This window comes from Anabrus simplex, chromosome 1 (assembly GCF_040414725.1).
Source record: "Anabrus simplex isolate iqAnaSimp1 chromosome 1, ASM4041472v1, whole genome shotgun sequence".
NCBI lineage: Eukaryota > Metazoa > Arthropoda > Insecta > Orthoptera > Tettigoniidae > Anabrus > Anabrus simplex.
In genome coordinates this window covers 1748978178-1749001675 of record NC_090265.1, presented here as the reverse complement: position 1 = coordinate 1749001675, position 23498 = coordinate 1748978178, and the positions used below count along the sequence as shown (strand labels likewise).

General features: G+C 42.1%; 1 protein-coding gene across 5 annotated transcripts in view; it reads left to right on the top strand.

The window, feature by feature from the left end:
• Window positions 1-2240: 2240 nt before the first annotated feature.
• Window positions 2241-23498, top strand: part of bsk (mitogen-activated protein kinase dJNK) — a 662508-nt gene continuing 641250 nt past the window's right edge. For all 5 annotated transcript variants that reach the window (XM_067138509.2, XM_067138506.2, XM_067138507.2 and 2 more), the window contains exon 1: window positions 2241-2377. The gene's annotated coding sequence lies outside the window, so the exon portion shown is untranslated. The remainder of the gene's footprint in view (window positions 2378-23498) is intronic.

Here is a 23498-nt window from a genome sequence, read left to right as displayed (position 1 = left end):
AGCATTTCAGTATGCATCAATAAATAACAAAATTAATTAATAGAGTAGTAAAAGCAACTAAGTCCACAAATTGGTGAGTACCAAGGAGGATTTAGAAAGGGCAGGATCATGCGCAGAACAAATTTTGAATCTGAAACTTATAATCGCCTATCAAAAACAGAGGACAAGAATTTCGTGCTCACATTCGTAGAAAAAGAAAGCCTATGATTCAGTAGGTAGACGAACACTGTTCCAATATTTAGAAGACCGGGCGAGTTGGCCGTGCGGTTAGGGGCGCGCAGCTGTGAGCTTGCATCCGGGAGATAGGGGGGTTCGAACCCCACTGTCGGCAGCCCTGAAGATGATTTTCTGTGGTTTCCCATTTTCAAACCAGGCAAATGCTGGGGCTGTACCTTAATTAAGGCCACGGTCGCTTCCTTCCGATTTCTAGGCCTTTCCTATCCTATCGTCACCAAAAGACCTGTCTGTGTCGGTGCGACGTAAAGCAAATAGAAAAAAAAATAGAAGAGATGAGTTTTTTTTTAAATCCAGTGAACTGATTAAACAGACCTTAAGCAACACAACATCCAATATCAAGTTCAGAGGAAAGCTTTGAGAGACCTTCAAGATTGCAACCGGAGTCAGACAGGGAGATGGACTCTAACTGTGCACTTGGTAAGGTGATCAGAGAATGGCGACGAGAAGTGAAAGGAATGGGTGGAATACGACTGGGGTGCAAGAGAAACAGGAAAATGGGTAGATCCGCAGACGATATAGTGATAATGTTGGAATCATTAGAAGGGGCAGTTAACCAAACCTCACAAATACGGATACTAGCGGCTAAAGAAGGCCTTCAGATCTCTATCGAAAATACATAGTATATGACAAACATCAGGACAGCTCCTAGATGGATGGCAATAGAAGGACGGAAAATTCAAAAGATGGAGAGATTTAAATACCTAGAAGAATGGATAGAAACTGGGCTGACAGAAAAAGAAGCAATGGGAACCCGTATAAACAAAATTAATTTAGTACACAAACTACCTGTGACGTCTACAACAAGAAGAATATTTCGATAAATGCAAAATTAATACATTACCAGACAGTGATCCGTCCCGAACAAAACATCTTGAGATTAGTAATGGTGGAACGAAAGATTCTCAGGAAGATATTGGGACCGCGAAGAACAGAGGACGGTGAGTTTAGAAGACGAGCGAACCAAGAACTGTATGCCAAGGAAGAGAAAATCTCGGACGTCATACAGGAAACGAGGGTGCTCTTCGGACACATCCTGAAGAGCAGGGGAGGTTAACACTGCCAATAATACAGTTTCTTGTGAGCAAGAGATCCAAAGTACGCTGCATCCAAAAGATACAAAGGGATCGAGAAGAATACAGGAACCAGAGATATGCAACAGAGCGATTTTTTAATTAAAATGTCAGTCTCCCAGAGGTTTTCTGGACAGAATTAGTCCCTGAACAAAATAATCGTGGACAGAAGAGCGAAGAAGGTTGCAAAGTGTGGGAACGGAAGAATATTGGACAAGGAGAGAGACAAGAAGAAACGAAGTTGATAGGAATTAACGTGGTCCTCAGATTGCCAAACCGAAAATAAGAAGTAGAAGAAGAAAGAGTATTATAATACATTTTAATACATAATTATAATACATTAAATATGTTTGAATTGATGGAAGTTATGCCATCAGTGATACGTCGTAAACACGTTGCGGTATATCGTAAACAGAACTCGTATTTTCTGTTTTTTAAAGCATTTTTAAGAGTCGTATTTATGAATATTTCTCTCTCTTCACTTTCGAGGCGAATTTCTGGCGCTGAAGGGCGTATTGACAGCCGCAACTCAGACCTTGTTAGTCGGAATAAAACGCTAGTCTGTTCGAGGGAGATCATATAGATCATATCGTTTCTCGCAGGAGCTGTGGGGTTTCTCTTGCGCTCAGCGCGTTGCCCTAATGAGAGCCATCTGCAGCGAGAGATTGAATCAGGCAAGCAGGCTAATAAAATGAGACGATCTGCCTCCCAAAAAGTAAGAGTAAACACACACACGTCAGTACTCTCACCTGAGCTGTGCTGAGCCCCGTCGAATGAACTTTCTCTTCCTCATCTCATTTCGTCTTCGTCCTCTTCCTCGCCTACTCGTTATCGGCTAGTGTTCGGCCATGTTCGTGCTACATCGGCTACGAGCGTCCCGGCGCGGCTAGGCGCGTCGCGGCGCTCAGTCGCGCGGGTCTTGTGGTGCGGGTCAGAAGGTTAGCAGTCGCTGGGCATTTGCTCGCACGCGGTGACAGTATGGGCGTTTGGCATGTTGCTGTAAACAGGGGGAGTGGTGGGAGTGCTTGCTAAAAGGTGGTGGTCGTGCTCGTGGTGGTGATATTAACAAGGTAAGGCTTCGCGCCATGAGTGTGTGACTTTTTGATGTAGATATAGAGACCATGCATTTATGGCTCTGTTCTTGCTATACCTGCATCTACCCTCCAATAATTGCCAACATCGAAATTATGATCACCCAGTGTTATGTTCTTCAGCGTCCTCTCACAAAGGAACTGGTACCGATTATTACCTGTGCTCTCCCAGGGAGTTGTAATGATAATTTTAATTGCCACTATTCGCTTTATTGTGCTGCCTTCTGTGACTTTTTTTTTTGTCCCCTTGATGACTAAAACTAACAGGAATGATGATATGATTCCCTATTCGACCGCGTGTCGGCAAGACTGTCCCAATGCAGGCAGCTGTCAGATTACCTCTCCGAGACTTTATGTGCCACTGTCTTTTTCCTAATTAATTCTTAGTGTGAGTTGTTTAAAGCGATGAATTCTGACGTCGGTATGAAGTAGAATATGCCTTGCACGATGTTATTCTTTCTTTGTGCTCTTAATTCATTATCACTTGGGAATGTTTTGCTGTGTGTGAGTTAGGGTTTAGAAAAACCATGTTACTGGGCGAATTGGCCGTGCGGTTAGGAGCGCGCAGCTGTGAGTTCGCATCCGGGAGATAGTGGGTTCGAACCCCACTTTAGGCAGCCTTGAAGATGCTTTTCCATTTTCACACCAGGCGAATGCTGGAGCTGTACCTTAATTAAGGCCACGGCCGCTTTCTTCCCATTCCTAGGCCTTTCGCACCCCATCGTCGCCATAAGACCTCTCTGTGTTGGTGTGACGTAAAGCAAAATACAATACAAGAAAAAGTGTTGTAAGTCCAGGCAGTATCGTCGCATTATGAAAGAAGAGCAGGTATCAAAGTCGCATTCTGGATTGCTTTTGGGTCACTATGGTGGGGATCGAACAATGCAACCTTGCTTGTCCCCTTATAGAAAATTCAGACTAATAGCATGTTAAAAAAAAAAAATTGCTTTCTTATGTAGTTATTTTTCTGGGTCAAACCGTGTAGTTTTCTGTACATTCCGTACAACAACATGGTTCAACCCGGAGAAGGAACTAAATAATTCTACACACCGTGAAAGCTTCACTTCTAAAATTTTCTTTTCTCTATTAAAATTATTACGTCAGCTTCCGGTAGATTTAGTGGCACTTAAAATAGCTCCTGCGGGTCGAAATTACGGCATCTCGGCGTCTCCGAAAACCGTAAAAGTAGTTAGTGGGACGTAAAGCAAATATTATTATTTTATTATTATTATTATTATTATTATTATTATTATTATTATTATTATTATTATTATTATTATTATTATTATTAAAATGATTAGCATTATGTTTAATTAGAATTGTTTTGCCTTCGCTGTCCTGTTTTCAAAATTCCTTAATGATGAATGTTACTGAAAATCCACAGCCTGTTTCCAGTCATTCGACCGGTCAGGAATGGGATGAATGAAGCCACCATCTAGCGGCGAGGATAGGAATTGTGCCGACCGTCGAAGCCCGTCGCAGTCGCAATCATTAATGACTGACAGATGAAAAGATAGTGGAGAGTGTTGCTGGAATGAAAGACAACAGGGAAAACCGAAGTACACGGAGAAAAACCTGTCCCGCCTCCGCTTTGTCCAGCACAAATCTCACAGGGAGTGACCGGGATTTGAACCACGGAACCCAGCGCGAGCGGTGGGAGGCTGACGCGCTGGCACCTAAGCCACGGAGGCTTGATGAATATTATTAAAATAATAAAGTGCGCCACTGTTGTTTTTTTCCTGAATACTTCTTAGTGTGAGCTGTTTAAAGCGATGCATTAGTTCATCGGAAAGCAATCAATATTTTATTTTTTTGCGTTTTAAACGGGAGTGGGGTGGAGGGCATGGTTAGCTCCAAGACTTAATTGCTGGCTTGCCATCAGCAAGGCTGAGGTTCGAATCCCGGTCGATTCTGGGTTCAGATTTTCGTCTCTAGAATTACGTGGCTTGAGGAAGGGTATGCGACCTTAAACTCTCGGACAAAACCAGTATGAACTCCGGTGATTTCAGCGAGCTCAGAAAATACTGGGGTAAAGTGAAGCGTTTTAAACAGGTAATGGTGGAGTGATTCTCTAGGGGTGTATTAAAATTCATAAATCCTGTGTTGTCAGGTTGAGTTACTCAGACGGTACAACGCTGGCTTTCTAAGTCCGACTGGGTGGCTTCGATCCTGTTTCAATCCAGACCGAGCTCGATAGCTGCAGTCGCTTAAGTGCGGGCAGTATCCAGTATTCGGGAATAGTGGGCTCGAATCCCACTGTTGACAGCCCTGAAGATGTATTCCCTAGGTTTCCCATTTTCGCACCAGGCAAATGCTGGGGATGTACCCTATTATTAAGACCACTGCCATATCCTTCCCATTCCTAGCCCTTTCCTGACCCATCGTCGCCATAAGACCTATCGGTTTCGGTGCGACGTAAAACAACTTGTCCGATCTGTCCGGTTCAATCCAGCGGTATTTGAGGGTGCTCAAATAGAGCATCGGTAGATTTACTGCCACTTAAAATAATTATTCTTCTCGATGTTTTCCCAGTTAATTCAAGACAACACTTGACAAGGATTTGGTTAAGTTTAGCGGCCGGTTGCCCTTCCTAATTATAAACCCATGTGATGTCTGTAGATGAAGAGAAGTGTGTTAAGGCGAACACAAATCCCCAGTCCCCGAGCTAGAGGAAGTAACCATACGCAGTTAGAATAGCCGGACCGGTCGGAAATCGAATCCGGGGCTCTCTGAACCGAAGGCCATTACACTGACCATTCAGCCAAAAAGTCAAACACTTAACGAACACTTTTAAAACGAAATAACTGCACCTCGGCTTCTCGGGAAATCGTAAAAGTCGTTAGTGGGACGTTAAACTAGTACCAAACCAAACCAAAACTCATGGTACAACAGCACCGAAGGGCCATTGCTTACCAAGCGACCGCTGCTCAGCCCAAAGGCCTGCAGATTACGAGGTGTCGTGTGGTCAGCAGGACGAATCTTCTCGGCGGTTATTCTTGGCTCTCTAGACCGGGGCCGCTATCTCACCGTTAGATAGCTCCTAAATTGTAATAATGTAGGCTGAGTGGACTTCGAACTAACCCTCAGATGCAGGCAATATTTCTGACCTGGCCGGGAATCGAACCGGGATGCCTGCGGGTAAGTGACAGACACACTACCCCTACACCGCGGACACGTAAAACTAGTATATTGCCATTATTTGTGAATCCTGTGAATGCCTTTTGCGAGCTTGGCTTGTGCTGTGCGATGTAATACCAAATTGAAAGACGAAAGAAGTCCACTGCAGTCAAGAAAAGTAGGAGGCCGCATTCGCGTGGTATATCTTAGGCTGCGCTTGCTTTTCGAGTGCTCTGCTGAGTATAATTCTCTCCCGAGTTTTTGGTTCTTTCTAACATTGCAAGTTTCTTGTTCCAGACCGCCCATTGCTAACATAGGTGTACAAATATACACCATACTAGCACAGGTTACAGAGAGTAAGATGTAGATGAGACATTGTTTGACTACTATGCCTCTTTTTTATAAATTTGCCGAGCTGAGTGGCTCAGACGGTTGAGGCGCTGGCCATCTGACCCTAACTGGGCAGATTCGGTCCTGGCTCACTCCGGTCGTATTTGAAGGAGCTGAAATACGTCAGCCTCGTATCAGTAGATTTACTGGCACGTAAAAGAACTCCTGCGGGTCAAAATTCCGGCATCTCGGCGTCTCCGAAAACCGTCAAAAGTGGTTAGTAGGACGTAAAGCCAATACCGTTATTATTATTATTATTATTATTATTATTATTATTATTATTATTATTATTATTATTATTATTATTATTATTATTATTATTATTTCGTTTGATTGTTGCTAACCTTTTGCAGCCCGTGTAAGACAGACCCTACGACGAGGGTGGTTGGCATCTGCTGGGTATGGGAAGTTGCTTTTTATTGTGATGAGGGATAGTGTTGTTTGTGGTGTATCAGTTGCAGGGGTGTTGAGGACGGCACAGATACCCGCTCCCCGAGCCAACGGAATTTACTGTTTAAGATTGAAGTTTCCGAACCGACCTGGAATAACCGAAGGCCCTGTGAACCGTAGACGGCGGCCGCTACGTTAACCATTCACCCAAAGAGCCGGACACACTGTTCCCTAAAGAGTATCAGCATGAAGCTAAAAAACTTATTGTTTCTTTACTTTTTATGGTGGTCATAACCACGGGAAATGTACAGCTGTGAGCTTGCATTCGGGAGATAGTCGGTTCGAACGCCGCTGTCGCCAGCCCTGAAGATGGTTTCCCGTGCTTTCTCATTTTCACCGTAAGAAAATGCTGGGGCTGTACCTTAATTAAGGCCACGGTGGCTACCTTCCCACTGCTAGCCCTTTCCAATCCCATCGTCGCAATAAGACCTAAGTGTGTCGGTGCGACGTAAAGAAACTTGTAAAAAGAAATATGGGAGATGTGTGGAATCTGAGGTCCAGGGCCTTGGCTTGAAGTTTCACTTCAAAAATCTCACATTCATTGGCTTAAAATCGAACCGCGGTGGCCTTAGTGAGGAATCGGTGGCGATATTACTCGGCTATCGCCCCCCCCCCCACGGATCATTCTTAATAATAATAATAATAATAATAATAAACATATGAGTGTTGTTGGCCAGTAAGTATTTTTGAGGCACTGTAAGTCGGTTTATTTCTGCTTATTTGTTTGTAACGCTCAGTCGCTTTCTGTGAAATAAAAAACCGTAATATCGTGTAATGTATGAGAGGCCATAATATTACCTACGATAAGGAGGCAGACTTACAGTTTTACATGATTCGTAGTCCTGGAGACGTTTTTACGTACGATCCTATCCACGCTTAAGAGTTTTTAATCCTGGATTCGAACATCGGTTCTTCTGATTGACTAGTATCGACCGGCATTGAAAATTCGTGTGTGATCTTCGTGGAATGTCCTTCGATATTGTTATTTCGAGATAGGATTGCTTGTCCCGTCGGTTTCGTGGTAAGGGCTGATTAATTGTCTTGGACATCGCACTGAGCACAGGCGTTGAAACCAGGAATCTGAAGCCTGTCTTTCATTATATTATGCTGTTGGTATGTTCATATAGACCGAATAACATGAATTAACGTTACTAAGACTGAAAACAGGTGTGTGGGTTTTTTTATAATTTTTTCTTTCGTTGAAGAAATCAATCAATCACATTGAGGTTTACTGTACGTTAGGGTATGAGATGAAAAAGTACACATTTTGTTTATGTAATTCTCCTACCACTCCGTGTGCCCGCCTCCGTAGGGTAACGGTTACTGTTATTAGCTGCCGTCCTAGAGGGCCGGGGTTCGATTCCCGGTACTGCCAGAAGTTTAAGAATGGCAGGAGGGCTGTTATGTGGTTGAAATGGTACATGCAGCTCACCTCCAGTGGTGATGTGGCTGAAAAGCGCTGCATCACCTCGGGATGAGGACACGAGTTTTTTTACCTCTCAGTGTATGAATGTTTATTTTATCAGTATCCAGCATTGAAATTGAGGTGAAAAACTGTATTAAAGAAGCGTTACCGATCCCTGTAAGGCTTGGATTGTAATACGACTATACTGGAACCTAAAAATAAAAGATACCTGTTACCTAAACACTAACTGCGGGAACTTCAGATAATTTCAGGGTAGCCGTAATTTTTCCGTCAGAACTGGTTGATAGATGCTCTTTAACTTACTGAATATAATAATCTGACGTGCATCGTATTCCTGTATGATACATTGTGTAGAGAATTCTAGTTGAAGTAGTGTACGCGTTGTAAGATTTTGTTAAATTGCATAGCTGTTAGCATTACCGCAGAAACACGATGACCGAGCTCGGTAGCTGCTGTCGCCTAAGTGCAGCCAGAATACATTTGTAAAAATAAGCAAAACAAAAGGCCTGCATTTCATTATATCGCTGATATAGTTTAGTGCTAACACATCTTAAAAGTAACTGTCTTGAGATTAGAAGTTTAAGAGATCTAGTTTCTATGTTTTAATTCAGGAAATTGGTTAAGTATGCACTAAGACATCTTTCTCAAAGTGTGAACAAACTAAAATTCGTCTTGGTATAGAGCTAGATAGAACAAAAACTAGTAAGTCCGGAAAATTTCCAAAAACTTCGTTAAATTTCTTGGATTTTTCTTGAATTTCTTTGTAGTGAATGCGGAATGAGTTCAGTTCCAGCTACCTTCTCTGTACACTGTCCTTTTCAGTGTATTCTGCTGGATTTTATTTTGTCTTATCTAGGCTCTGAACCTAATCATTACTCTGCACACTTGCTCAAAAGACTTTGCAAAAGGAAACGTAACTTCTCGTTTATAACTACCTTTCTTTTAATAAATATATATATATATGAAACAATTTCTCGGTTGGTATCTCTCTTGGTCGGCAGTTTCAGAGTGGGCTTTCGCCCTGTATAGGAGTATCAAATGGAGTGCCTTGTTTATTTTGTACTAGGTGATGTACCCGTGCTTCGCTACGGAATTCTACATTGTGTAGATAATTCTAGTTGAAGTAATGTACGCGTTGCGAGTATGATTTTGTTAAATTGCATAGCTCTTAGCATTACCCCAGAAACACGATGACCGAGCTGCTGTCGCCTAAGTGCAGCCAGAGTCCAGTATTCGGGAGATAGTGGGTTCGAACCCCACTATCGGCAGCCCTGAAAATGGTTTTCCGTGGTTTCCCATTTTCACACCAGGCAAATTCTGGGGCTGTACCTTAATTAAGGTCACGGCCGCTTCCTTCCAACTCCTAGGCCTTTCCTATCCCATCGTCGCCATAAGACCTATCTGTGTCGGTGCGACGTAAAGCCGATAGCAAAAAAAAAGCTTCCTTCCCACTCGAAACCCTTTCCTATCCTATCGTCGCCATAAGTAGAGCCCTGCACGGATGCGCATATCCGCGGATTTATCCGAAGTTAGTGTCTTGGCGGATACAAACTGCATGGCAGTGCGGATAATTTTGCTGATAATTTCTAAATAATGACGTTTATTGATTTTCACTCGGGTTTTGCTTGTGGTTAGGCAACCCTTGACATTGGTATGGGAGAATGGTGATATATAGAGCCTTCAGACCATAAAGCTTTAAATGTGACCTAAGAGTAACTTGCTCCTGACGGCAATTAAGGGAAGGAAGGAACAAAGGTCAATACGCAGGAAGTTGTCGCAAGAGGAAATTCCTCATAAACCTGTGACTAGGTATCTGGTGCCAGGTATCAGGCCTATCATGTTATGTTAATAGATCTATCCGTTTTAGTATTTACAATATCCGCGGATAGCCATATTGCGGATAACCATTCGCGGGTGCGGATGAAGGAAGTGCGGATGCGGAGCGGATGTGGATATATATCCGCGCAGAGCTCTAGCCAAAAGACCTATCTGTGTCGGTGCGACGTATGAATTGAAATTAAATGAAATGGCGTAGGCGACCTGCGTCGTGATGAGGATGAAATGATGATGAAGACAACACATATACCCAGCCTCCGTGCCAGTGACATTAACCAATGATGGTTAAAATTCCCGACACCGGGCGAGTTGGCCGTGCGCGTAGAGGCGCGCGGCTGTGAGCTTGCATCCGGGAGATAGTAGGTTCGAATCCCACTATCGGCAGTCCTGAAGATGGTTTTCCGTGTTTTCCCATTTTCACACCAGGCAAATGCTGGGTCTGTACCTTAATTAAGGCCACGGCCGCTTCCTTCCAACTCCTAGGCCTTTCCTATCCCATCGTCGCCATAAGACCTATCTGTGTCGGTGCGACGTAAAGCCCCTAGCAAAAAAAGAATTCCCGACCCTGCCGGGAATCGATCCCGGGACCCCTGTGACCAAAGGCCAGCACGCTAACCATTTAGCCATGGAGCCGGACTTGGTGAGACGTAAAGTGGCTTGTAAAAAAAAAAAAAAAAAAAAAATGGTGGGGAAGTCGCCATACGTCGTTTTTCATATGAACACCGGGTTAGGGAGTTCTCATTAGGCCCTCTTACCTAATGTCAGTCACAGTCAAGTTGGAGAATGTTAAGAATCACGAAAGCTGTGACCAAGAGGAGTTATGTTAGTGCAGTATCTTTCAGTGATAGCTGGCCGAGTGTGTTTCTGTTTGTTTCTATATTTGTTTGATATATTTATCTTCCTTGCCTATCAAAGGCATTCAAAATAAGATACATTCCCACGCGGAGCTACTGTACTGTCCTTAAATTGAAGCGGAGTCAGTTGTACTCGTATATGGTTTGTACTTTGTTACTGCGGAAAATAAAAACATATTTTCCTGAAAACTAATTGACATGCGAAGATCATTCATATAAACTTTTTCTAGAAAATCGAATTTCAGGCACACTTGTTGCTCTCCGTTATTCAGTAGGATTAGGCAGCGTTTTCTCCTGATCAAAGGTATCAACTACAAACTTGCCAAATTCATGCTCCTACAGTCAGGTACTTTTTACGTGAAAAAAACACCGGCAAACATACAAACTTAAGAGATGCATTGATGTTGCCTTTTTTTCCCTTCAATCACGGGTTCGCGGAAACACTTTAATATTCCAGGATGATACATAGGCTGTGTTACCCGAAATTATTCAACCTGTGACAATAAAGTTCGGTGAATGAAGTCAGAACGGTCGATCCGGCAACACTGGCGACACACAATTCTGCACCTGCGTACAGCAGGTTTCGACCACCTGCTCCCAACGTTGTTCAGTTGAGCATCGTGTGTGTGCCGTGTTAAGACCTGTTTGACACAGTGCGTGTTTAGTGCGTGGGTTCTGAACTGTGAACAGGAACATGAACGACCAAAAGATCAATGTACAGTTTTGTTTTAAGCTTGGCAAGACACCGAAAGAAACGCATGCCATGCTGGTACGTGGTTTATGAAGATCACTGTCCTTGAAGTGTGTGTACGAGCGGTTCGCCCGTTTTCGAGGAGGCCGGGAAAGTGTTTCTGACAACCCCCGTAGCGGAAGACTGGCGACCGCCGTCAGTGACGAAAACATTGAGAAGGTGTGGACATTAATCACGAATGATCGGCGATTAACTGTGCGCATGATAGCGAATGAACTGCTGATTAACCGTGAATCTGTGCAGAACTTCAGGGAAGAGGAAAACGTGTTCACTTGACTGACGATCAGAAGCAGGCACGTTTAGGAGGCTTCACAGGATTTTGTCGAAACGGCGGATGCGACACCAAATTTCTTGAACTGTATTGTCAGTGAGGATGAAACCAGTTTTCTCAGGTACGACCCTGAAATGAAACGGCAAAGCATGCAATGGCGTTCTCCGGGATCCCCTCATTGAAAAAAAGGTCAAAGCTGAAAAGTCACGCATCAAACTCGGTTTGAAAGGAAAGAGATTTGCCGATATTCCTGACATCCAACGAAACGTGACGAGGCTTTTGAACACCATCCCAAAGGAAGCCTTCTTGCAAATCCAGGACGTGTATCGCCGATCTCAGCAGTGCATAGTTATGGGGGGGGACTATTTCGAAGGACAGTAAGGTCACTGTAGTACATTGTTCATCCATGTTGATAGTACAGGACTATTCACCGAACTTTATTGTCACAGTTTGTACAGCATTATCTTTCAAATGGTGAAGGACATTTCAAAATTTGTTCAGTAGTTCCTGAGATTATCCGTTGCATACAATCAGTCTTAGTCTTCTCTTTATGTATTAATATATATATTTCACCACTTTTTCTCTGGCTATATCCCTTTAATACTGGTTCAGAACATTGCCGCGAATATATAATTTGAAATTCTGTCCCATTTTATGATAAGAAGATGTACAATATTATAGGGAAGGATCCACCTTTCAATACTCCGTAGTAAAAAGTAGTTACAACCTGTTTATTGGGACCGGTTTCAACACATTTCAAGTGTCATCATCAGCCAATTAGCGAAGATCTTAAAACAACTAATATATTGAACACAGGCAAAATATTAACATTGTATCATATTGTAGCAATTCAGTTAATGTTCAAAACACAATAATCACAGTCAAGAGAGTAAACAGAACATCACTATCTTGCGCCGAAAACAAATATATTTGAAGTTCATAAGCAGATCAAGTATGCACTTATGTAAAGTCGTTGCTAGGCAGGTCTTGTAGGCATTTGTTTCTCTGGCCGAAGAGTAAAAGGTGACGTGAATGAAGTCTTAGGAAAACAGTGTAGGATTTAATTTCGTCAAAATCAAAGTGGATATATAGGTTTTAAAATAATTTAAAACGTTAAAAAAGAATAAAGCCAAATAAAAATATATTAAAAAATGGGAAGAAATAATGAAAGAAATACGAGGTTCAACTCGAAACAACTTAACGTAGTAATTGATAAAGAAATGATAAATAGAGAAAGGGGGTGGGGAACGTTTAATAGAGGGTGGTGATGGTGGTTATTGTTATTAGAGGAAATAAAATTTGGCAACAATCCTTTATATAACACTAATTTGAGGAAAAAAGAGGAAGAGAACCGACATTTCGAAAAATGAAGATATCGGTTAAAGGAAGACAAGGGCCACGAAGGGCGTGAAAATGAAAGACTCCCTAGCCCTCGCGAACCTAATAGCATCGGGGTCGGAAAAGAACAAGAGTTGACCAAGGGAGGTCGGACAGGATAGATGAAAGTGAGGAACCTGGCACAAGTAAGTGGAAGCAATGCCAGGACTCAGCTAGGGGCCCCGTGGTCGCCAACCCACGCTCCGAAGTTCAGAGCCCCTGGGGGATGGAGGGTGGGAAGGAAAGAAAAATGGAATGGATCCGATACTTCGAAAAATGAAGATATCAGCCAAAGGAAGACAAGGGCCACGAAGGGCATGAAAATTAAAGACTCCCTCGGATAATTTCTTTGTTTATACAGTGCAAAATAATGTGATAATTTGTTTGTTAATACAGTTGCCAAATGTGATAATTTGTTTGCTAATACAGTGAACTGAGTAATGAATAAATACAAAGGCACATTCAGAAACCATAGTAAAACATAACCCGTTGTTGGAGCACGCCAGTGAATATCCGAGGAAGAAGGGCGTGGGGATGTACGCTTAAATGTTGATGCCTGCGTCTGTGACAACGTTGCGTAACGTTACGCAGAACGTATAATGTGAAACTCTGAGATTAGACGCACATTTCTTCACATCCTGAATACTGTCGTACAATTTTTATTACCGGGCGAGTTGGCCGTGCGCGTAGAGGCGCGCGGCTTTGAGCTTGCATCCGGGAGATAGTAGGTTCGAATCCCACTATCGGCAGCCCTGAAGATGGTTTTTCGTGGTTTCCCTTTTTCACACCAGGCAAATGCTGGGGCTGTACCTTAATTAAGGCCACGGGCGCTTCCTACCAACTCCTAGGCCTTTCCTATCCCATCGTCGCCATAAGACCTATCTGTGTCGGTGCGACGTAAAGCCCCTAGCAAAAAAAAAAAAAATATTCGTTTGATTGCAGTCGTTAGTTTATTGTGAGTGGCCGATCACCGTAGCATTCGTTGTTAAACTTGCGTACAGTTTGTGGAACTAGGAGTCACAGTTCAGTGATTCAATCTGGGGCCACTGCAGTCGTTATTTGGTTTTACCGGGGATTTTTTCATGAAAATACCTACTTCTTAGGGCATACTTCTCAATACTAGTTCCAGTCTGTTACAAATACAGTAGCGGGTGAGTTGGCCGTGCGGTCAGGGGCACACGGCTGTATGCTTGCATCCGGGAGATAGTGGGTTCGAATTCCACTGTCGGCAGCCTGAAGGTGGTTTTCCGTGGTTTCCCATTTTTTACATCATGCAGGTTCTGGGGCTGTACCTTAATTAAGGCCACGGCCGCTTCCTTCCAACTCTTAGACCTTCCCTATCCCATCGTCGCCATAAGACCTATCTGTGTCGGTGCGACGTAAAGCAACTAGCAAATACGACTACCCTCACTTTTATGTTATAATTCCGAAGTACACGCCATCCCTAGCTCATAATTAGAGCTCCTACAAATTGTATTTCGCCAGGAGACTCCTTACGTCGTGAAGTACGTAATAAGAAAGAGGATATTGCCCGTACTTAACACCGCGAAGCTAAGAAAAGTCGGCCGGCGAGGCTTAGGTGACAAAAGTGTTGTTGATCCTTTAAATTAGGATGCACTTGCTGCTTCTTCAATTCCAACCTTTGCTACGGACGTAAATTTGATTAATTATATATGTAATGTAGAAAAGTGCTGTTAGATAGGAACGGTGTCCGGCTCCTTGGTTTATGGTCAGCGTCGTGGTCTTCGGTTCAGGGGTCCCGGGTTCGATTCCCGACATGGCCGCGGATTTACATTCCGTGTGGTTAATTCCTCTGGCTTGGGGACTGGTTGTTTGTGTTCTTAATACACATGTCTTCATCTACACACCACACTACAAACCAACACCATAAAACGAAATAGTGAATACAACCTTCCTCATAGAGTTGGCGCCTGGAAGGGCATCTGGACGTAAAAGTGGGCTAAATCATCGCTAAGCACCGACCCCAAAAAATTGGGTGGCCAAGTTAGTAGTAGTAGTAGTACGACACACGTATTAATTCAGTGAGAGCAGCATGAATGGTGTAGTAGATACCACGCTTTTTTTTTATTTCGTTAGATAAATGTTGACGTGATTTTATGCAATGAAAATATCGTGTGTGATGCTCGCCTGCCTACTTAAATATCTCTCGTGTTACAGTGCGCATCATAAATAGAAAGTGTGGGTGTATATCCGACCTTGGCCGTGGCGCTATGTAGTAGGGAGGTGACTAATGAATCATCTGAACAGCGACGAGTTATGCGCGATTGTACCAACTGTTAACGTCGTGCTCAATGTCCTGTTGACGGACTGCCACGTAATTCACTGCCACTCGTGATTTTGTAATTACATAATACATTTGGGACTCTCCTCGTGAATGCTCAACTCGACCTAATGTATTCTGTCTTGTGCCAGATCACTTAAAGAAACCGGGTCTCGTTCAGTGTTAATATAATAATAATATAAATGGAATATAGTACTCCAAACCCAATTCAGAAATACACTTTAAAAATGTTTAAACTTACTGATTCAATGAGATTGGGACGAATTCAATGTATAAGCCATTTGGAAAGAATGAATAACAATAGACGTACAGTGGAACCTCCATACCTCGACTCACCTCGGGAGCAAAATTGTATTTTGAGGTATCGAAATTTCGAGATATGAGCATGTATAGCACATAATCGAATCATATGTATCTACGGGCTTATATTGAATACATTATTTTAACAGTATTTTAAAAATATACAAACTAACTCTATAAAAACCGCATCATTTTAATTATAACCCTTATTATGGTAACTTTTTAGAAAACAGGATACAGTACGTGCAGTAGTGAAACAAGAAACATACCTCCGTTAACACCTTTGGAAAAAAATCCATTAGTCTCTTCTGTTTGTTACTGTTAACATTTCCTCCCATCGCGTTGAAACTTCTCGTCAATACCACGCAGCCGAGATTCGTAAAACTTCGGGGGTTGCTTTCGTACGTGACCGGTAATTTATTCATAGCCAAGAAACAACGAGGCTTCGCCTATTTTCCGATTATTAGAAGTTTTTGTTTTTTGGTTCTTGTCATATTAGCTCCCAGCATCACTGTAAACCTTTCTTTACTTGTCCCTCGCAAACCAAAAATGCCGTACTTCACAGTTAATGTTGCACAAAATTTGAGTTACAGAGTATTTTCTTATTTTTATTTTTTGCTTCAAGGGAGGAAATGTTTCCTTCGAGAAATCGAGAAATTCGTGCAACCGAATTTCGAGTAATAGAAAGATAATACACATGAAGAATAGGGATGTACTGAAACACTACCGATAGATGTCTCATGAGTAGTACCTGGTATGCGCTTGTCGACCGTCATTTGTTCATATGTGTTTTTAATGGAAGTTAATTAGTTAAATAATGAAGTTAAAGAATTAATATATCGTTAGGACAACAAAGACAAGAAGAAAATTGTGATGCCTGACTATTGCTGTGTCCCAATATCCCAAAATCAAGGTCGACCGTATTCATACCATCAATTTCCTAAGCAGGATCCTTTCCATAAAAAGTGGTTGCATGCGATTCGTAGGCAGGACCTACGAAATAAAAATGTGACTCCTAATATCAAGGTCTGGTCGAAACAATTTACAGTTGAGATTATGTCATTACTGAAACTGGTAAGTAAGGTAATTAGTACTAATTAAGAAATAATTTTATGATAAGGTACATTCTGAAGAGTTAGTATAATATGACCTATTTCAATAGTTTTAGGCGAAAGACCTTTTCATGGTGTGGCACCGGTACATAGGAAATAACTCTGAGAGCAAGAAGATATAGAAGTAGGCAAACAGCCATAACACCGTGTGCGGTACCCTGAATCACACAGTGACTTATAATTTGACACAGGAGCACCATCAATTTCAGACTTCCTGAACAACAAATAATTCATTAATTCCAAATTTGAAATCTTTATATTTGTCTTATGATCCGAAACAAGATCCTAAAACTCGTGTGCTGCAGGGAAATTAAGTTTAGTCGTACTGGATGTAGCCCCAGGCAATGCTTTCATACCAATGTCGTGCCTTATGTGCGCCCCTAACCTGCAAAGAAAAGAAAAATGCCGTATTAGGAATGTTTTCAAAATGCTATTTGTACTTAAAGAATTCAATCTTAACAAAAACGCTAAAAGAAGGAGTTGCTGTATTTAGTCCTTACCTTTCAATCAACTCTTGCTTTTTTCCGGAAATTTTTCCGCCCCTTTTCTTCAATTCTGCTTCCAGTCCGAAATCGCCATTGCACCTATACCATTTCCCGTCTTGTTGAAAACATTGTCAAAATATGGTTACTCCATTTTCATGCATTTAAAGCTAAAATGTCGTTTCGATGATCACAAATGTATTAATACTCCATATAAGTCTCATGTAAAACAATCGAGCAGCGGAAAGCGCCTACCGGGTATTACCATTACGCTGCCTAGCGGACAAGTTTTGCGTGATACATCCCTATAGGACAAACAGCCGGGAGATTAAAATTACTTCGAGATACTGAAAATTCGAGTAATAGAGGTTCGAGATATCGAGGTTCGACTGTATTTATCAAATGCACAAATTTTTGCAAATCAAACGTACGAGATCAAAATGGTATACGAGAGTAGAGAAAGACCTCACTGAATTAGGATCAGCAAATCTGCAGGACAGGTAAATAATCAGGAAAATTGTTCACACAAGGGGATTTGAAGAAGACGAGAAGAAACCAACCAACGACGTACTTGGTCGGAGGAACAGAAATCACAACAAAATGAAGAGCTACTGAGCTAGAAGGAACGCTCAACAAATGTTGATTCCGCGTGGTCCTAAGTGACCCATTCGCGCAGAATAATAATAATAATATTTGGTTGTCCTTTCCTTAGAAATATTTTGTGGTTAAATGAAGTTTGAAGGTAACTGGCTTCACTAGCAGTAAGTTGTGAAAATATAGGAGACAAAAGAAGTTAGGAATACGACCAGTTCGTTGCCGGTCTTCTGAGCAAAATTCGGAGTGTTTTATATCTTTTGCGTCATATTTCCAGGTTTTATGTTATTTATTAGTATTTTTAGACCATAAGTGCACGCATATCTCCAGAGTATTTAAGTCGTAGAAATGCGAGTCCTAGTATTGATAAAAATCCGTAACCATCAAAGGAACATGACTATGAATACAAACTAGAGATCATGAGAAATAACCATGCCATAGGAAACAGTATTGCACTTATGACAACAAGGTTGTCATATCCAACGGCTCTGCTCAACAGCATCACGGGAAAACCGTGGCATATATATTGGTGAAACTCAGTACTTAAGTTGAAATAAAAGAAGGAAGAAATTAATCTGCAAATTTTTTATATGATCAGGTTACCCATAAACAAATAGATGACTTGTCTTCAACAGTGATAACCTGCCGGCGATTCACAGCGTAAGCAGAGCAACTCAGAAGGAAAATAAATGAAGGCAACAAAGCTATGGCTGTTCCCGCCATTGTGCTTCCTCCCTGCGAATGTGTTGATTAAATAGAGAATGTTAAGTAGTTACTTTAATAACTCACGGTGAAAAATATGCCTCATCCATTTTCTTTCTTTCATAATACAATATAAAGTACATTATAATATTCCTTAATCACAAGGAATTAGGAGTGTCTGAGAGGGGGTGTGTCCACTCCTTGTAGGTCCATAAGAGCAGTACTGTTTTCTTAACAGGGAATGAACTATAGACCGATGGATTATAAATGGAGAATTTTACGAGTAGTTCAGACCAAACGAGGAACTGTTCCTTAAACAAGAACCTTTGATGGACCCTATTAACAGAAGACTCTTCGGTTTTTTAAATATGTATATAGGCCCTAACTGGAAAAGGACTGAAGAATTTAAGTTGATCAGCATAATGTACAGAACGAACTCGCGTAACCCGGGCTCGGTGGCTCAGACGATTGAGGCCCTGGCCTTATGAACCCAACTTGGCAGGTTCGATCCTGGCTCAGTTCGGTGGTATTTGAAGGTGCTCAAGTACGTCAGTCTCGTGTCTGTAGATTTACTGACACGTAAAAGAACTCCTGCGGGACTAAATTCCAGCACCTCGGCGTCTCTGAAAACCGCAAAAAAGTAGTTGGCGGGACTTAATAACACATAAAATTCTTCTTCTTCTTCTTCTTCTTCTTAACTTAAATGATGTGTCTATATAGGCTGTAGTCTTATTTCATGTCCCGGGCCACTGACCAGAAACCTAGCCCTAATTATTACAACTACCTTTCCCCTCTGTGGATGGTGGCGATAGAATAGCACCCATGGTATCCCTTGCCTGTCGTAAGATACGACTTCAAGGGACCCCAGTGGTTCTCATCTTGGTAGCGTGGGGTTGGGGACCATGGGGGTCCTTAGCTGAGTCCTTTCGTTGCTTCCACTTACTTGTGCCAGGCTCCTCACTTTCATCAGTGCTGTACGACCTCCCTTGGTCAACTCTAGTTATTTTCGACCCCTACGGTAGTAGGTTGCGAATCCTAGGGAGTCGTTCATTTTCATGCCCTTCATGGCACTTGTCTTCTTTCGACCAATACCTTAATTTTTCGAAGTGTCTGACCCCGTACATTGTTCCTCTCTGATTATTTTTAATAGAGGATGGTTGCCTAGTTGTACTTTCTCTTAAAACCATAATCACCACCACCACCATGTACAGCTGCCTTCTCTAGCGATATCTAGTATTGACGGTGGAGTATTGCTACTCTGCCATTTGTTACTTCCATTGATCTGTCGCTGTCTCATCCGTCGCCTTGACTGTGAAAATCACTGAGGTAAGACTTTTACTTATGGAGCCAGTCCCCGTTATAAATGTCGCTCATATGGTCGGTTAATTTGCGTATTTCAGTGAGTTTGTCAGACTGATTTGTAATGGCAACTTATGACTTTGTGAAGAAAGCAATGGGAAACTTATTCCGTGTTTCTCAAATATGCTTTTTCGGTTACTCCTAGGTATGACAGCTGATGGTGGAGCTGTTGTAGATACAACCATCCTTCGAGCTGAGTACTCAACATGCGTACAATCATTACAGTTACAGTACAAACACTGGCTTCGAACCCCGTCCGAAATCCGTTCATAGGTTCGGATTGAACTCGAGTTCCCATGGCTGTTATCACGAAATCACGTAATACCACAACCTCGCTTTGGTTACAGACTTGTTGTCAGTAATAGATCCTTCCTTCCCGTAGGGACTGGCTTTTATAATATACTGTACTTCTCACGCAAAATTTTACATCAAATTCAGAGTTAACAGAGGGTCATTTCGATTCAAATAACCAGCGGAGAGTAGAGAGTAGTTTGAACACCAGCCCTTAGCTTTATTCTTATTTAAATAGAAACAGCCCTGCACTTCGGTTTTGATCTATTATGGAAAATATGGTCTCCTCTTAGCAGGATTGGGAACAATCATCGAATTTGTGCTGAAACCCTTTACAAGTGGGTCAAAATTCTATCTTCTCTACGCGACTACGGAGCTTCCTTGCAGACTATTCAGTATAATGTGTACCAGTGGGATAGGACCAGGCTGGTACTGGTAAGGAAGGGATCGTGGTTTTTCTTACGGTATAGCTCCAGTATTTTTATGGTGTGAAAATGAGAAACCACGGAAATTATCTTCAGGGCTGATTCGACCCCACCATTTCCCGAATGCAAGTTCACAGTTACCCAGTCCAAACTTTCCAGGTTTACCTATGTTTATGCATCTTTGCCTTGCTCTTGATAGTCGTCATGTGTATCATGAAAGCCGTATTACAACGGATTGTTATCAAATTAGGCAGTTGTGAAATAATAATCTCGATGATACAGCAGTAGTATTTCTTTTTAAGTTATTATGTAAGGACTTAGTAATATACAATCGTCAGAGATAAGAGTTGCATATTGTCAGCAGATAACCGTGTTGGCCTGAAAATAGTTGTGCAGGGTTCCCCCGTGATCCTATGAATGATGGCCGCTCTGCACGCTAGCGAGATTTTGTCTGTGATAAAGTTCGCCCGTGGCCTGATCTCCCGTGTTGCTGCTCACACCCATTGTGTTTTGCATAATGCAAGAAATAAGAACGTACTATTAATTAATCAACTGAATTTGCTACAAAGGAAGTTGTATGTTTGATTTGGCTTCATAAGCGATTGTTATTTGTGTAATCTTTTTGCCTTCTCTACTAGGTCTATTATATTACGAGAGTGGAATGGGCTGAAGAAAATGAAATTTGCATAAATAAGGATAAAACAGAAATTATGGTTTTCAGGAAAGGTAGTAAAGTCGCGGAAGCTGACCAAATAATGTGTAGAGGATCACTGCTAAGAAGAGTGAATCATTTTAAATATCTATGTTTAACTCTAATAATAATAATAATAATAATAATAATAATAATAATAATAATAATAATAATAATAATAATAAAGTTTTTTTTGCTTTACGTCCCACTAATTACTTTTACGGTTTTCGGTGACGCCGAGGTGCCGGAATTTCGTCCCACAGGAGTTCTTTCACGTGCCAGTAAATCTAGCGACACGAGGCTGACATGTGTGCACCTTCAAATAGCACCGGACTAAGCCAACAAGTTGGGGTCAGAAGACCAGTGTCTCAACCGTCTGAGCCATTCAGCCCGGCAGGTTTAACTCTGCAAACTAGTGGGCATTGCTTCCGAATACACGTCAGATCCAGGATGGTTGCGGCGTTTGGAGCTGTGAACGATATAGGGAATATTACCCTCACCGCAGTAGGGACAGAGCTATGCAGCTCTTTAAAGTAAAAGTAATGCCGGTGCTGACATATGGTCTTGAACTCCTAGAAGAATATCTTACCTATAAACAACTGGAGGAACTGGAGAAAATCAAGGCTCGCTACCTCAAAAGGGTTCTGGGAGTATCAAAGACCACCCGATCGCGTCTGGTATATGAGAGGGACACGTATCTGATTGAGGACCACCGACATGAGCTAATATTGCCAGCTATTGCAGCCTATGAGAAGCTCCTACAAAACCTGACAGCCAAGAAAACTGGTATTTGGGCATCCTTTTACACCACCGAGGCAATGATGGACAGAAGGTGGATGGGTACACATTACCAACTGGGTCACATTGCAACAGGAATGGCGATCCATGGTTTCCATTTAGGTTTTGCTCGGAACTCGAGAAGGAAATTCTATGACGTTACGGATCTCTCTCTCTCTCTCTCTCTCTCTCTCTCTGTGTGTGTGTGTGTGTGTGTGTGTGTGTGTGTGTGTGTGTGTGTGTGTGTGTGTGTGCGTGCGTGCAGCGAAAGAAAGAGCTCAGTTAGTGAATTTTTGAAAGACTTTCCTCCGACTGATCCAAGTAAGCACAGATGTATATATGACAGTATGCTTTTCTGTTTCTTGTAGCCACTGGCTGCATTAAAACCTTATTCAATATATTAAAAAAGAGTTAACTAAAAGCCGCGTTGGCAAATCCGTCCGTCCGTTCTACTGGACCGATTTGCTTCATTTCTGTTTTATTCCCTCCGGAATTACCTGCCGGTGAATCGCGAGGCTTTGGTAGGTCTCTAAATTCAGCCAACTTTGTGTAATCAGAAAATCATATCATTAAAAATGACCACTCCAGTAATTGCAGGCGAAGGCTTACCCTAACCCGCAATACTAATACAAGCAATACAAGCGACTAACACTTTCATTAAAATTATACGTATGATCATCCTTAGTAGATCATCCTTAGTAACGTCAATGCATGCAGCCACGTTTGATTACTACCTGTCAAACCAGAGAGTATACACTTCCTCTGATGATGGAAGAATACTATTCTCTGCTAGATACTCTTTGATTCTCTGACCTTCCCCGGCTTCTGAATATATTCAACAGATGGCGGAACGTTCCCAATAACTTGCTTGCTGCTAAGAGAAGATGGTCTACGTAGGCACAGGCGTGAAAGTATCAAGTCGACTAAACTTCTGTATCATCATTTTTATAAAACGTGGGGACAAACTCTTCAGCCACGGCCAGTATTATATGCTGCACTATCTCGTTCAAGATAGTTTGAAAATTTTAAGATACGCCGGAATAATCGAAGCACAGAGAGTATTTTATGGAAAGAAGTGCTATAAACTATATTATCGGTTTTAAATGTTCATAAAACTATTGAAAAGGGCAGGCAAAACAATATAACTACGACAGGCATATCAAGACGAGTTTTCTGACCTGTTTATAAGGAATGCTGTGGAGCAGGGCGGGTCCACTAGTTATTATATATTTCGAGAGTTGAGGTGTAAGTCATAAAAACAGTTTCCCTCTCCCCCCCTCGCCCCCCGTACGAATGAGGGATCTACCGGACAAATGGCAATATCCATATGGCAGTGGATTGGGTAAAGTGCTGTGGAGTATATTAATAATGCGGATAGGTTTTCCAGGTGTAGGATGTAAAGCGAGTCATGTAATACTTGTGCCACAGTAACGTTTACGATAAACCCTCAGAGTAGTCCCCTAGATGTGCACAACACGTTGCCAACAGTACGGAAGACGTCGGATACCAGTCGCCTCACCATGTGTGAATTTTGCAGTCTCACGTTTCACAACGTTGGCAGTGTGCCCTGGTGTCCCAAACCGTCTCCAACGC